The 14,431-nt window shown below is 32.8% G+C and overlaps 2 long non-coding RNA genes across 6 annotated transcripts; one reads left to right on the forward strand and one right to left on the reverse strand.

Annotated features, from left to right (window-relative positions):
• Window positions 1-1,513: 1,513 nt before the first annotated feature.
• Window positions 1,514-4,472, reverse strand: LOC139883499 (uncharacterized). Of its 3 annotated transcripts, none has more exons than XR_011771846.1 (7): window positions 4,200-4,472; window positions 3,661-3,733; window positions 3,321-3,496; window positions 2,791-3,157; window positions 2,103-2,246; window positions 1,959-2,005; window positions 1,514-1,826 (listed from the first exon to the last, which is right to left on the reverse strand). It is a non-coding gene; the product is annotated as an uncharacterized lncRNA (long non-coding RNA). The 3 variants fall into 3 exon arrangements; XR_011771844.1 differs by having other exon boundaries at window positions 2,103-2,249; XR_011771845.1 differs by having other exon boundaries at window positions 1,931-2,005; window positions 2,103-2,249.
• A 1,309-nt stretch (window positions 4,473-5,781) lies between these two features.
• LOC139883510 (uncharacterized) lies at window positions 5,782-8,908 on the forward strand. 3 transcript variants are annotated; one of them, XR_011771848.1, is made up of 5 exons: window positions 5,790-6,104; window positions 6,344-6,434; window positions 7,491-7,715; window positions 7,810-8,025; window positions 8,241-8,908. It is a non-coding gene; the product is annotated as an uncharacterized lncRNA (long non-coding RNA). The 3 variants fall into 3 exon arrangements; XR_011771849.1 differs by having other exon boundaries at window positions 5,782-6,104; window positions 6,361-6,434; window positions 7,810-8,908; XR_011771847.1 differs by having other exon boundaries at window positions 5,785-6,104; window positions 7,810-8,908.
• The last annotated feature ends 5,523 nt before the right edge of the window (window positions 8,909-14,431 follow it).

A 14,431-nucleotide genomic window follows, 5' to 3' on the forward strand; every position in this document is an offset into this window, starting at 1 on the left:
TGCGATTTCGGTTTTTCTGTCATCGTCGTTCAATTCGAAATAATTTTACGAACAAAACACAACTAATTATATTTGAAACGAAGCTTCTTTTTATTTAAAGTAAAATATATATATAATAAATAAACTCTACTTATGGTGTGAATGTCTAAATCAAATGGTAAGTTCATGAGTTGGTAAGGGAAAAGTCTTAGATTCGAGTCCTCCTGGCCCATTTTTTTCTTAGTTTTCGCTCAACGTTAGTTTTATAAAAGACATTAAAATGTTCCGCCGCAATGCGCGGTCCTAAACATTTCTAGTTATTATTATTAGTGAATGAGTAAGGATGACTATCTTATGTCAACGAAAGGATTTACGTCGAACAACTTAGATAACTTTTGAGAACTTAATTAGTCGATCTATCTATCTATCTATATTATATTATTATAACTAGTTTATAACCCGCGATTTTGCGGGTTTTTAAATAAGAGATTATGAAACTTCTTTTGAGACCATATCAAATATGTATTTGAATGAATATCAAATATGGTGGAATATAATTTATAATATTTTAAAATCACTTTCCCAGTAAATTAAACAATGGTAATAACACGGAGTAGAATATAAATACGGACATTTCATGTTTGAGAACACGATTGCCAAGCAATTAACTGACCCGCACACTGTTTAGTTGAGATCTTGTAATTGTGAGCTTTTGCTGAAGGTTAGTCAAACAACTCATCGGCCTGTAATGTGTCAAAAGATGTTATGTGTTGAAAACTATAGTTGTAGTATTGATGTTATTATTGGAAATTTTATTAAAAACTTAAAGTTAAATTAGTTCGTTAATGTGTACATACTTTAACTAATATTAGAGATTAGAGATGAATAATAGTTAGATCAGTATGATTGTATTGGTGACAAGTGATTCTATTCAGTAGGATCAAAATTAGAATCAAAAGGATTAACTAATGTTAGAGATTAGAGATGAATAATAGTTAGATCAGTATGATTGTATTGGTGACAAGTGATTCTATTCAGTAGGATCAAAATTAGAATCAAAAGGAATAAATTATACGGTTGGTTCATGTAATTTATGCGTAATTATACTAATGGTCCTTAGGTTCTTGAAATTTTATGGATCCCCTTAACAATTGAGGTGGAACAGGCCTACGCACACGTACTAAACTGTATTTAATAAAATTGAATGATTTATCATTGAATGATTTAGAGTTTTAAGTGGTTCAAGAACTCTCAATCAATATGGTTATGAATGAAAATTCATTATAAAATTTTTGAATCAACATTGATAATGATATAAAATTACCATTTTGACCTTATGTATATGACAATGCATATAATGGTTTAAAACTCATTTAATGCATATAAATGGTTTAAAACTCATTTACAAACTACAAAAGAGCATAACTGTGATAATGTTTCTTATGTTATTTTCTGAATAAACTCACATTACACTTAAAAGAATGTATAAGATAAGATATAAGCCTTCATCAAGTTTATCACTTACAGTTGCTACTAAACTTGTTCTCATTACAACTTTCAAAAAAGTTAGAACTACAAAAAATGGGTACAACATTTTCAAAATAAAGTTAGCATATAGCTCAAAACATGTACACTTAAATCACACCAAGTTTCTAACACAACATAAACACATTTTTAACATATACCCCCAAAAAGGTGTTTAACGGAGAATCAAAAACAAGTTTCAAATATGAGAAAACACCAAAAATATACTATGTAGAATTCATCTAATCAAGCCAACTATCCAAGCTTTCAACATTTCTAATCCAACTTCCACAATCATTGGGCCCGGCACCTGATCCATTAACCTACAAAAGAAAAGAACCATTTTAAAACTTTCACTTGTGACCTGAAAGATCTTTCGACTACAGGTTGGCAATTTTAAAGTTGAAATTACCAATGAAAATTAAACCTGAGATAGATGCTCATGAGTTGAATACCTTTCAAGAGTTGCCCAAAGAGTTGATTTAATGTTCATTTTCGGACACTGAGATGACATACATGATCATAATAGAACATATAATATTAGAACTAAACCACCAACTAATAAATACTACAACGCATTTAAAAGATATTACAAATACCTCATCATCTGCGTTTTGGAAACATCTGAAAGATAACAATGAAATCAACACCCGAGAGGTTCAGGAACACCCAAGCTGAGTCGTGCCACTTTGTATTAGCTACTGAACTTCCTAGTAGGATGCGAGCCGTAACTGCAATGCGTGCTTCTGACATCAATTAATAAACAAAAGTTACACTGTTAAGATGTTCTTCGAGTAATTCGGGCTGACCCGATCCACTTTGACATGTAACAAAAAAGCACTCATTTTCTCTGCAACTCGTTCTCACCCATTGAAACGTATAGTGCACTTGCAAATATAGTAACACCATAAAAGTAAACAATAGATTTGTTTACTGCTAAGATTTCAAAATAGAACAACTTTATTTTGTTAGATTCATATATCCTTCGTGAACATCGTTCCTATACACATGAAGACAAATTCAAAGCTAAATGTTTAGATCTCTTCTGATATGAAACAATACATATAAATATGGAATTAAAGTATAGCTTTTGGAGCAAAAGATGAAGTTTTTGGAGCAAAAGATGTTTGGGGTCAATGTCAACCCTTTTCAGGCGGTAGAAATTTAAACGCGTTATGACCCATTATCCAACACACACAAACCGTCCATACTTAATCTCTAGATGTCGTGGACTACGATAAATAAAATAAATACTGATGAAATGGAAGATAAAAATTCTAAACATACCCAAGCGACTAAATTCTGCTCTCCAGGTTTTTTTGTTGATTCGATTGCGTTACGTCCAGTGATCAGCTCCAATAATACCACACCAGAGCTATATATATCGGACTTTAAAGTTAGTTTTCCACTCATTGCATATTCAGGGGCACAATAACCATATGTACCCACGACTCTAGTTGACACATGAGTGTTGTCCAAAGTCTGAATGATTGGGATTATAGTCATGTTCCAACAATATATTTGAAGATTTTAAATCACGGTAAAATACTGGTGGATTTGATTTGCAATGAAGATACTCGAGCCCACAAGCTGCACCAACTGCAATCTTTAGTCTCGTGTGCCAATCCAAACGGCTCCTGATCATCCTCTAGATCTAAAAATAATACAATAATTATTTCCGGTTAAAAGTTGCAGCAAGACTTTAGTCACTATAAATATGAAATATGAATTTACACATCAAAATATGAATTCACAAATCAAAATATATTCTCTATACTACTCAATGTGAAATACAAAAAACGTAAATTAAATCATACCTCGAAGTCAATTAAGATCATCTCAAAGAACAGACAAATGCGGATTGTTAAAGTATGTATTTTTCCATTGACAAACACCTTGATACGAACTCGACAGTCTCTTCTCGAATTGTTGAGTTGGTTCAGCAGTGTGAAATCTCCTTCCTCTGCCTGTATTCAATACCTGTTTGGAAATTCTATTTTGAAAGAAATTAAAATATTGATCTCGGATACTTTGTCATAAATAACTACAGTTCGCAAAAGTGGCTTTTCAATGGGATTTATCCCTACTGCACTCTATCATTAAACTAAGAATCGAATTAACCTATCTATTAAAAAAATAGCTGAAAATAACAAATACCTAATCTCTATATTCAAGATGATGCTCGACATCAATATAACAACACAAGCCAGAGCCAGTATCTCGAAATAACCTGTACAAATGAATCAAGATTCAATAACTTTTTAGAAACCCCAATCCCACAACCAAGAGAACCATAATACTCAAACCGCACTCAAAATCTTGCATAGGATTTGTCTGAATTTTAATTAAATTGTATAAATTTATTATAATAATAACCATAATATATCCTAATACATCTCTGAATCTTTGAATGAAGAGTGTTGTAAATCAATCATCAATCACAGATTTTTAAAAACCCTAATAAATTCAAAAACTGAATTTTACAGTTTATAATCTATACAAAAACCCTAATCAAATTCCAAATAAATCCAAAAAAACTAAATACGGCCCATACAAGGAACATAATCAATACATTAAACATACCCAGATTAACATTGCTCAAGATTTTCGTCGATCAACATATACTTAAACGTTGATATAAATCAAATAATCGGAAAACCTTAACTATTTAAATCGAACAAAACACCAAATATTACCTCACAATTGATTATTATTCTTGATATCTTCATTCGATTTTGTTTATCCATTAGAATTGGTGGGTTGGTGGGAGATGAGGTGCAGATTATTGTATTTCGCTTTGCCGTTTGTTAAGAATTCGTGAAGAATGATCTTTGTGAATCGATTAACCCTTGAATTGAGCCAATAATGAAACGTTATAATGGAAACCCTAATTGAAAACCTTTATTGAAATATTGAATTGAATAATTAAATGAAAAGAACTGGCCTGTATATTTTTTTAATCCGAAGAGTTTGAAGGATATGTTTGTCAATCAACAGTTGAAATGGAGGAGGGAGAAAAATGATGAGTGATCACATCATCTAAAGGTTGATATTGAAAGATTGTTTTTAATCCAATGGTTACTTTTTCTTTATTTAAAATTTTTGAAAATTATACTGATCATGGACAAACAACAACCAATTACTACCTGCCACGTCATCAATTTCACTATCATACTGTATCATCACTATAGCAGTACTGTAGCACTACTGTATCATTTTTTTTTTTTTTTTTCCTTTTCTTGGGAAAAATAGACTCAAATTTGATTTGCAACATATTTCCGGAACCATAATACAATCCTCTCTTGATGGTACTCAACTACAAATGTCAATAAACAAACCGGCATTTAAAAAAAGGTTAATGGTCGGTTAATTAAACTTTTTAAAAAATAGTTAATAATCGGTTAGTTGGCCGTTTTTAAAAAAAATGTTAGCATCGGTTAATTTAACTTTTTAAAAAATGGTTAACATCGGTTAGTTGGCCGTTTTTAAAAAAAAGGTTAGCATCGGTTAATTGAACTTTTTAAAAAATAGTTAACGGTAAGTTAATTGAATGTTTATAAAAAGGTTAACGGTCGGTTGATTGAACATTTAAAAAATAATTGGATGTATTCGAAAGTGATATACTAATACAACCCTATCGCAATAGAAGTCTAAAAAAATATAGGTAAAAAGGGTTATATTTTTATTTTTTCATCACCTTTTTCAATATACTACATATTATTTGATTTTTTAACTTTTAAAAAACCTGCTAAAATTATATGGACCATAAGGTTTTGACAAATAAGTAATTTGTTTAGAAGCCTCAAAACTTAAGCATTGCAACCCAGACTGTAACATATATCTAGTTGTTTATGTATTTTTCATTTATATAGTAGAATATTACCAAAATAGTTGTCAGTCATTGCGTAAATGGTCTGGAAAGAGTGGACAACGTTTTGATGACTTTCAGGCAGAAAACTGTCTAACGATATAGTAACGTTAAAATGAAACAAATCCGCCGCGAAGCGCGGACCACAAATCTAGTTGATTAGCAAAAGTTGACTTTGTTATTATATATAATATAGATATAGATATAGATATAGATATAGATAACAAAGTTGATTTTAGGTAATCAACTTTCAAAAAATCTATATGGCAAAAAAGGGTCCATTGGATTATTAATTTCTCATTTTCAATATGAGCCATTGAATATTGAATATATCGATCACTCAACAATTAACAATTGTCTCTTTCATCTCTTTCTAATATTTATTGTCAAAAATACCCTCGAAATATCCCGTACCAAATGTAAATACAGGGGTCTGCGGTCTGGTACTTTTTCAATTATCACAAAAATCATTCAAAGCAAAAAAAAAAAACACACTAAACTCTCTCTGTAAAATTCATACGCAACCACAAAATTCACCATGCAATTAGTTCTAACTTTTATTCAATCAGGAATCTGTATAATTAGGGTTCACGAAACATTAGGGTTCGTAGGTTGCAATCGTCAATCACAAACGCTCTGTCAACATGCAAAATCAAATTAGGGTTTATTTTGGTGCAATCGATTTGAGTCCTCAAAATTCGCCAGATGTTTATCTGATTGCTGAAAAGGACAGGTTTTATTATCTTTTTGTTAAAACCCTACTACTACTCTTTTTTTTTTTTTTTTTTTAACGTTTTAAGTTATTAGGATACCAATACGTTCATACATATGTACATATTCAGTGTATATTTTTTTCTTCAAAACCTAGGTGTTCCTTTTTTAATAGTCACGTGAATATGCATTATATCGTCGAACTCTTGTAAAGATCACGATTCTATGTTAAATTTAACTTTTCACGATAATTTTTTGAAGGTTACGATTTGTGGCAGATTATTGCTGTTGAGATCCTCCTCCTATTCATGTTTCTTCATCGAACACGTTATAAATATGAATATGAATATGTGTAAGTAACCTTTCATTCATAATTTATGTTTATATTTAGTTAATATTATCCAATGTTATATGTATGATATGCGCACTTGTTAAAGATCACTATTGTATATGTTAATTTTTATTATTGATATATTTTGATGATCAAAATGATGATTATGTTTGCGAATATCCATATTTGGTTAATGAAATTAGTTAGTATTCTCCATTTGATTCCAATCCGTAAGTTTCATATATGACTATTTTGACCCATTTAGATCATAAGGGCCTATTTTGACCCATATATGTAATTTGGTAAAACGGGAGCCATCAACATGTCCATAAAAGCCATTTTAGACTTATCGTATAAGATGGGTTTGCCCATGTCGTCGATGGGAAATTTTTACCATTTTAGTAAAAGTGTGAAAAATGACTCTCGGGCCTCTTTGTGGGTTCGTAAGTTGAGAATGGGTAGTATCTGATGAAAACTAATATTTTTGTTAGAAAGTATCCCTAGAAAGCTTCAAAAAGGTATAGGATATATATGGTTTAGTCGCGTTTAGGCAGGTTTTAAATAGTCATCAAAAGGGAGTCTGGGGGCTGAAATTTGCTGTGCAGAACAGCAGGCTTGAATAACGTAATATTGGTTTGTCGATGTTTACTCAGGTTGCTTGCATTTTTTGGCTGAGACTTATGGTATTAGAAATTTTTGTAGCATATTTTATCATTCTGTAGTCTAAAAGTCATTTGTTTGTGGTGAATTAGTGAAGTTTCGGTTGCTTGATTTTTGCTCAGGTTATTTATAGTTTCTTTCTAGAGATTTAAGTAACTATCTTTTCTTATTTTTTTGCGTTTTTATGGTGATTGGATACATGTCTACTGCATTCCACTCTGTTTTGTGTTCTTTCCTCTCTTTTGTTTTGTTTTCTATTATGTGGTAACTAATTGTGGATTTTGCAACATGTTATGCATTTGTGATGTGTATTTGTGATCAGTTGTTCATTCTAGAATTTGGCTTGGATTTAGTAGCAACTGATACATTTAATTTAGTAAGTTTTTAATAAATATTTATATTTTTCTTGTGATGCAGCGAATGCTCAACTTCTTAAAGGATTTTGAGGCATAGCTCGGGTCACATGCTCAGAAGAAGAGACTGAGCCGTATGGGAACACAGACCTGCTGGCCCTATCAAAATACAAGCTCATTGATTATTTTGGACAGCCTTTTTTGTTCTTAAAGTCATGCTGTCTGTGAATATCCACTAAAACAAAGGATCACATTCCACAAATCTCATGGTGGTGAAGCTTACATAATGGTGACCAAGCTATAATTTTGTAGTTACTTTTGTTAAGTAATCGGTTTTACATCATTCTCTACAAAATTCATTAATGTTGTTGATGGGTTTTTAGGGAATTAAAGGATTAGGTGGATGAACCTTCAAAATAAGGTGTTGTGGTTATGGAGGAAACGTGGCAAGTTGAAGATTAGGTAGACGAACCTTCCATGTTGTGGGATCTATCTTTTGAGCCCGTCTGATATTGACATAATTCAAGTGAAGCCAGTTTCAATACAGAAAGAACAACGCCTAAAGATTACATTAGTCAACTAAAAGATTACATCACAAGGTTAAGGCTCTACTTGGAAACGATAAGAAAAACGCACCTTCTAAACTTGCTACGGGTCTCTGTAAGAGGGTGTTTAATCAAACTATAGTCTTGGGCTTCGGGTCATAACAGACTATATTTTAATAGTTTTCTATCGCTTTTTTTCCCTTCTACCCTAAGCGTTGTTACTTGATTTATTTTTTATCGCTTTTTACTATACTTTTTATTGTTTGCAGCTAGCATGAATAAATGGATGATGAATTTGAGATCGTGACAGCTGAAAAATTCAACGAGAGCGGTGAAGAAGAAATGAAGATGATATCGTTGGCGAAGAGGAGATTGGGATAAATAAGAAAGGAGATTGGATAAAAGGGTTGAAGAAAAAGAACAAGAAGAAAGTGGATGGGTATGAAAGTCCCGTTAATGGTAATGAAGTGGAAGGTAAATTTTACACATGTTGGTTGGTTGATTATGTGTGATTGTAACTAAATGTCATGTTCATATATTTCACATAGACTCAATCACTTGTCATAAATCTGATGTTGGTATGTAGATGCTTACCTCTAATGTAGTTAGTACCAACGCATATGGAAATGACATTACAACAAAATTCATGTGCCTGGTTTTGTGTTATTTGAGTTGACCTTCTAAGCTACCACTACCGATGTACGTTGGATGCAAGATCCCAGGTTTTATTAGGGTCAATCGAAAGTGTCAAAACTGGTGTAACAAGAGTATGTTGTGTTTGTGAAAGGCTAAGTTGCATCAGTTTGTTTTATAGTCTGTTTCTGCTAGCTATGCAAAGGCGGCCGACGTAACCTTCGTGTGCACAAGGTCACCAAGACATCACTCTCATTTTACAATATCTGTAAGTCTGGAAAATTCATTGCACACGTCGAATACAAACAAGAAATCAGTAACAATTTAAATTATTGAGGGTGATTAGCGTAGAAAAATGATTAAATTTTACCAAAGTTTCCAAACATATTGGCGTTTGTTTGCTGAATGATAAATGGTGCATATCATTTGTTCATTCCGTCTGTTGTTACATCACATTTATTTGTCATCTTGTCGTCAAAATTAGTAGCTTTTGCTGAACTTAATGCCAGTCTTTGAAAATGCGCTGTTTTACCCTGTTTTGTACAATTTACAATATACATACATACAAATATAAACATGCATAGCAATTTGAAATGGAACTTAATATCCCACTTTCAAATCCTAAATGTGAAATATTAGTACACAATAATAATAAAAATGATAAAGATTACATAAGTATATTCAATAACATAAGTTTAAATATGAATAAGTAAAAAGATAAAAACATAAAAATCATATAAATTATCAAATGGAACCAAATCAGTCTGGATAGGGGTTCCAGTTCATCTCATCAGGTGGGTTCCATTGTTGGTTATAGGTGTTCTGATAGGCTTGGTTATAGTCATACCGGTTAAAGGGTGGTCGGATATCGGGGCTGTGTGGCGGAAAATGAGCAGGTCGAGTAGGTACATAGTTATTTGGTACCTGATATGATAGCTGGCTCATGATTTGGTGCTGATGAACTACCCAGCTATCGTGTTGGCGTCGCCTATAATCCTCGTATACTCGCTCGGAGTTCCACTGCTCGTACATACTATGTCTGGCCGCGTTCGTCATTGCTTCCTCATCTATACGAACGTGAACGTCAAGAATAGCATCTCGAAAGACATCCCTAATGTCTTCCGCCTCCTCCATTTCCTCGTCTGAGCCTCTCTCTACCTGAGGATGAGATCCCTCATAGGGTACTGCCTGGTTACGTCTACTTTTCAATACCTTAGCACCCACATAAACTTTCAATCCTAAGGGCTCAACCTGTTCTCTACAAAGCTGTAATGGACCCCCTTGGTTCCTATCAACACCTAAATACTCTCCAATGAGAGTAACAAAAATACCTCCTCCTATTATACTCCCGTCCTGCATTCCCTCTACCATTTTAGATAAATAAAAAGCAACACAGTAAAGGATATTGACAAAGCTTCTAGGATCCCGAATACACTTTAGGTAGAATAAATCATGTAAGGTAATTTTTTCTTTATTGTGACCTCTCTGTGTAATTGAGTTAGCCAAAAATCTATGAATAATACGAAGCTCGGCTCTGTCAATATGTGTATAGGAGTGTCCTCCTGCTCGTGTAAAAACATCAAAATGTGACATACGCCTCCAAATGACGTCAGCGTCAAAGTTACTATCTACCCTTTCACCATAATGAATCAAATTTGTACAATCGGGTAATAGCAACTCACCAGGAGTATATATCTGTAAGGCCCTGGCCATGTCCAGCATGGACATTCTGTACATCCTACCGCCAAGGATAAACCTAAGAAATCTTCTATCATCTATTCTAACTATATTTGTATCAAGTGATACAGTACTCATCAACTCAACACACCATTCCTTATATACAGGCCTACGAATGGTGAAAAGGCGTTCCCAATCTGTAAAAGAAGAACTGCCATACCTTTGTACCAAAAGCTGTCTAACACGGTCAGCTAGATGGACCGTTTCCAAAGGGGCCCAATCGATTACCCTTGGCACCTCTACATTTTTTGTTACCAATTTGAATTTGTTCCTTTGATATGTCTCGTAATCTCTCCATCTCCTATCAAATCTTAGATTAGGATGCAGAGTGTGCTCAGGAATCGTTGGGAATTCTACTGGCGGCCTCATTGGGAATACTATGAATTCATCAACAAACTGTACCGGATCATAATAAGGTATGTGCTGATCAGGCTGTTGTTGTGGTTCTTGTTGTGGTTCTTGTTCGTGTTGCATTTCTGGTTCTGGTTCTGGTTCTAGTGCTGGTGCTGGTTGTCTAGATGATGATGCTCCTGAACCTCCAGTATCGGCTTTCTGAAAAACACATTAAACACAAAATTTGTGCATCCAAATATGCATTAGTGTTAGCAAAATAACAACTTAAAACAATCACTATAACATGTTAAATCAAAATTAAACTTATACACATTTTCACAATTTTTCACAATTCTACACTTTTCAAATAAGCACATATGAAAATGTATACAAAGTTCATAAGCTTTAACTCAAATAACATGTCAAAATAGTCATTACTAATAATTAAACAAGTCTCAAATGGCAATTACATCAAATTAATCAAGTTCATGAATTTTGGACTTAAAAGTCCACTTTAATCTCCAAAAATCATGTTTATGATCAATGTTTGGATCATTTAACTATCTAAACATGTTACACTACTCAATTTAGCAATAATTCATGACAAAAATCGGCCATAACCTGTTTATATCAAAAAGTTCCAAATTGCTCAAGAACACAAACCCTAGATTTCTAAAAATTTTGAAGTTTTTGGCTTCAAATCATGTTAAATAGCATCAATCTAGGTTATACATGCATAAAATACTAACAATTTAACACTAATTACACTAGAAATTAACAAAATTGCATTAGGTAAAAAATTGGTAATTATCACAAAAACTAGGAATTTATAGAGTTTAGGGGTGTAATTTTTACCATTTTGCTGAAGAATGAGAATCTAGGCATGATTAGAGCAAGAAAAATGACGAATTACGGTGAAAAATTGGCGAAATTTGGTGAAGATTTGAGAGAGTTTCGTATTTGTGTGTGTGTTGTGTGGAGAAGACAGACCTGCTGTCTGTTTTGAGTCTGGCCTGCATTTGGTCCCCATGCGATCGCATGGGTTCCAAGTGCAAACCCCATGCGATCGCATGGGGTGCCGGCTACAGTGATTTGGCTTTTTTTTTTTAAAGGTTATACTTTATAAAACATAAAATTAATAAAATTTTAAAAATTTGTTTCTTTTTAGGATGAGGGCGTTTCGGATCGATGTCCTAGTCTGTCCCTCAACAAAATTTTTAAAATTTGTCAAATCAAAGCGCGGTTTTAAAAGTAAAGATTTTTGGATTTTTTAATGTTTTTGGCATACTTTAATTCAATAAGATTAAAAATAATGATAATAAAAGTTCTCGTCCCTCCCTCGGGTAAAGCAATTTCGGTTCAACGACCTAGTCTTCAACTCACGACGAATTTTAAAAATCATATTTTTTTAACTTAGCGAAATAAAGTAAATTTTTGTTTTTAAATTCACACCAAACTTAAATTTAAAATGCATAAAATTAAAAATTCATATTAAACTTATATTATATTTTTGTTTTTATACATACAAACTTAAAAATATCAATTGTTCAAATATTTACAATTAATTTAAAAAGTTTACAATATTAATTTAAGATTTATATATTAATTTTAAAACATGGTAAAAATAAAATTAAAAATCTTTTTGACTTTTATCCCACTTTAATCAATCAAATATTATCAAAAATATACGCCCCTCTTTTCGGTAAAGTAATTTCGGTTCCATGACCTAATTTAACTCATGACGAATTTTTGAAATATTTTGGGTTGATTGATTAAAGATATTTATACCTTAAGAATAAACGTTAAATTTCGCAGTGATGCAATAAATTTTTGTATGATATCAATAATTTCGGTAGCCAAACCTAATTTTATTCAATACCAATTTAATACTTTATAGCGAACAAATTAGCGTTTATTATCAAAAGGTTAAAAATAAAAATAAAAAATAAAAACTGTACAGACTTACCTGTGAGATAGTATTCTTAGTTATATGATCTATCACATTCATAAGATAGTCGGTTTAATTGGTTTTCCATAGCTACATAGGCGTAACCTCGAGCATTCAGTGTTTTTTCTTCTAAACATATGAACGGTCCGTCTCTGCATAAAGTAACAAATTCGGTGTTTGAATAGGTTTGATTATTTGAACATTTACCTCCATGTGACCATTTTCCGCATTTGTGACATCTTTCAAGGTGTCGTGCTCTTCTTTTCGCTGCGGATTTTGATTTTCATTTACCAAATTGTAACTTATTATCTTCGCATCTGGATTCTTTTCTTACTCCGTCCAATCTTTCTCTGATTACTGATACTAGATCACTCGAAAGTGTGTCATTATTACGTTTAGTGATCAAAGCGTGTAGCATTAGACCATGGTTTAGTTCACAGGGAGTCTTCATTTCATAAAAACCTAAAAAAAAAAAAAAATCAGAATGGGGGGAGAAGACTAGTTCTTTAGGGTCTGCTAGGGAAAGACCATTCGGGTTCCATTTTCGAGAACTACACGAAAACAGAAAATCTAACTCTAACAGAAATACATATTATCCTTTAAAGACTTGATTCTCCCCACACTTAGTTAGCTGTGGTATCGAAATTGTGATTAACTTCATTGTCGATTTCCATTGGACTATCTATGTAGTGTTTAACTCTGTGACCATTAACTTTAAATTCAATCCCATTTGAATTTATTAACTCTATTGTTCCATATGGGAAAACTCTTTTGACTATGAATGGTCCAGACCATCTTGATTTTAATTTTCCAGGAAATAGCTTGAATCGTGAATTGAAAAGAAGAACTTTGTCTCCTTCTTTAAATTCTTTTAAACTTCTGATTCTTTTATCATGCCATTTCTTCGTTCTTTCCTTATAGATTAACGAATTTTCGTATGCTTCATGTCTTAATTCTTCTAATTCGTTTAATTGACTTAACCGTAGACGTCCAACTTCATGTAAATCAAGATTACATGTCTTCAAAGCTCAAAATGCTTTGTGTTCAATTTCTACTGGAATATGACATGCTTTTCCGTAGACGAGTTTAAAAGGTGTGGTTCCAATTGGAGTTTTGTAGCCTGTTCTAAAAGCCCAGAGTGCATCCTCCAATTTAATGGACCATTCCTTCGGATTTGATCCTACGGTTTTTTCTAGAATACGTTTTAAAGCTCGGTTGGTATTTTCAACTTGTCCACTTGTTTGTGGATGATATGCGGTGGAGATTTTATGAGTTACTCCATATCTTTTGAGAACTTTTTCAAGTTGATTATTACAGAAATGAGTACCCCGATCACTTATTAAAGCTTTCGGTGTTCCATACCTTGCAAAAAGACGTTTTAAAAAGTTGACTACAACTCGTGCATCGTTAGTTGGGAAAGCTTGTGCTTCCGCCCATTTAGATACATAATCAATGGCTACGAGAATATAGAGATTATTATGAGATTTTGGAAATGGACCCATAAAGTCAATACCCCAAATGTCAAATACTTCGCATACTTGAATGACATTTTGTGGCATTTCATCACGTTGACTTATTTTTCCGACCCTTTGACAAGCATCACAGGATTTGCAAAGAAGGTGTGCGTCTTTGTAAATTGTAGGCCAATAGAATCCAGCATCATAAACTTTTCTTGCTGTTAGTTGAGGCCCATAATGCCCTTCTGTTGGTCATGTGTGACAATGGTTTAAAATTTTACTAGCTTCATCTCCGAATACACATCGGCGTATTATTCCATCTGGACAACTTTTAAACAGATATGGATCTTTC

This window comes from Rutidosis leptorrhynchoides, chromosome 1, assembly GCF_046630445.1.
Source record: "Rutidosis leptorrhynchoides isolate AG116_Rl617_1_P2 chromosome 1, CSIRO_AGI_Rlap_v1, whole genome shotgun sequence".
In the NCBI taxonomy this organism is placed as follows: Eukaryota; Viridiplantae; Streptophyta; class Magnoliopsida; order Asterales; family Asteraceae; genus Rutidosis; species Rutidosis leptorrhynchoides.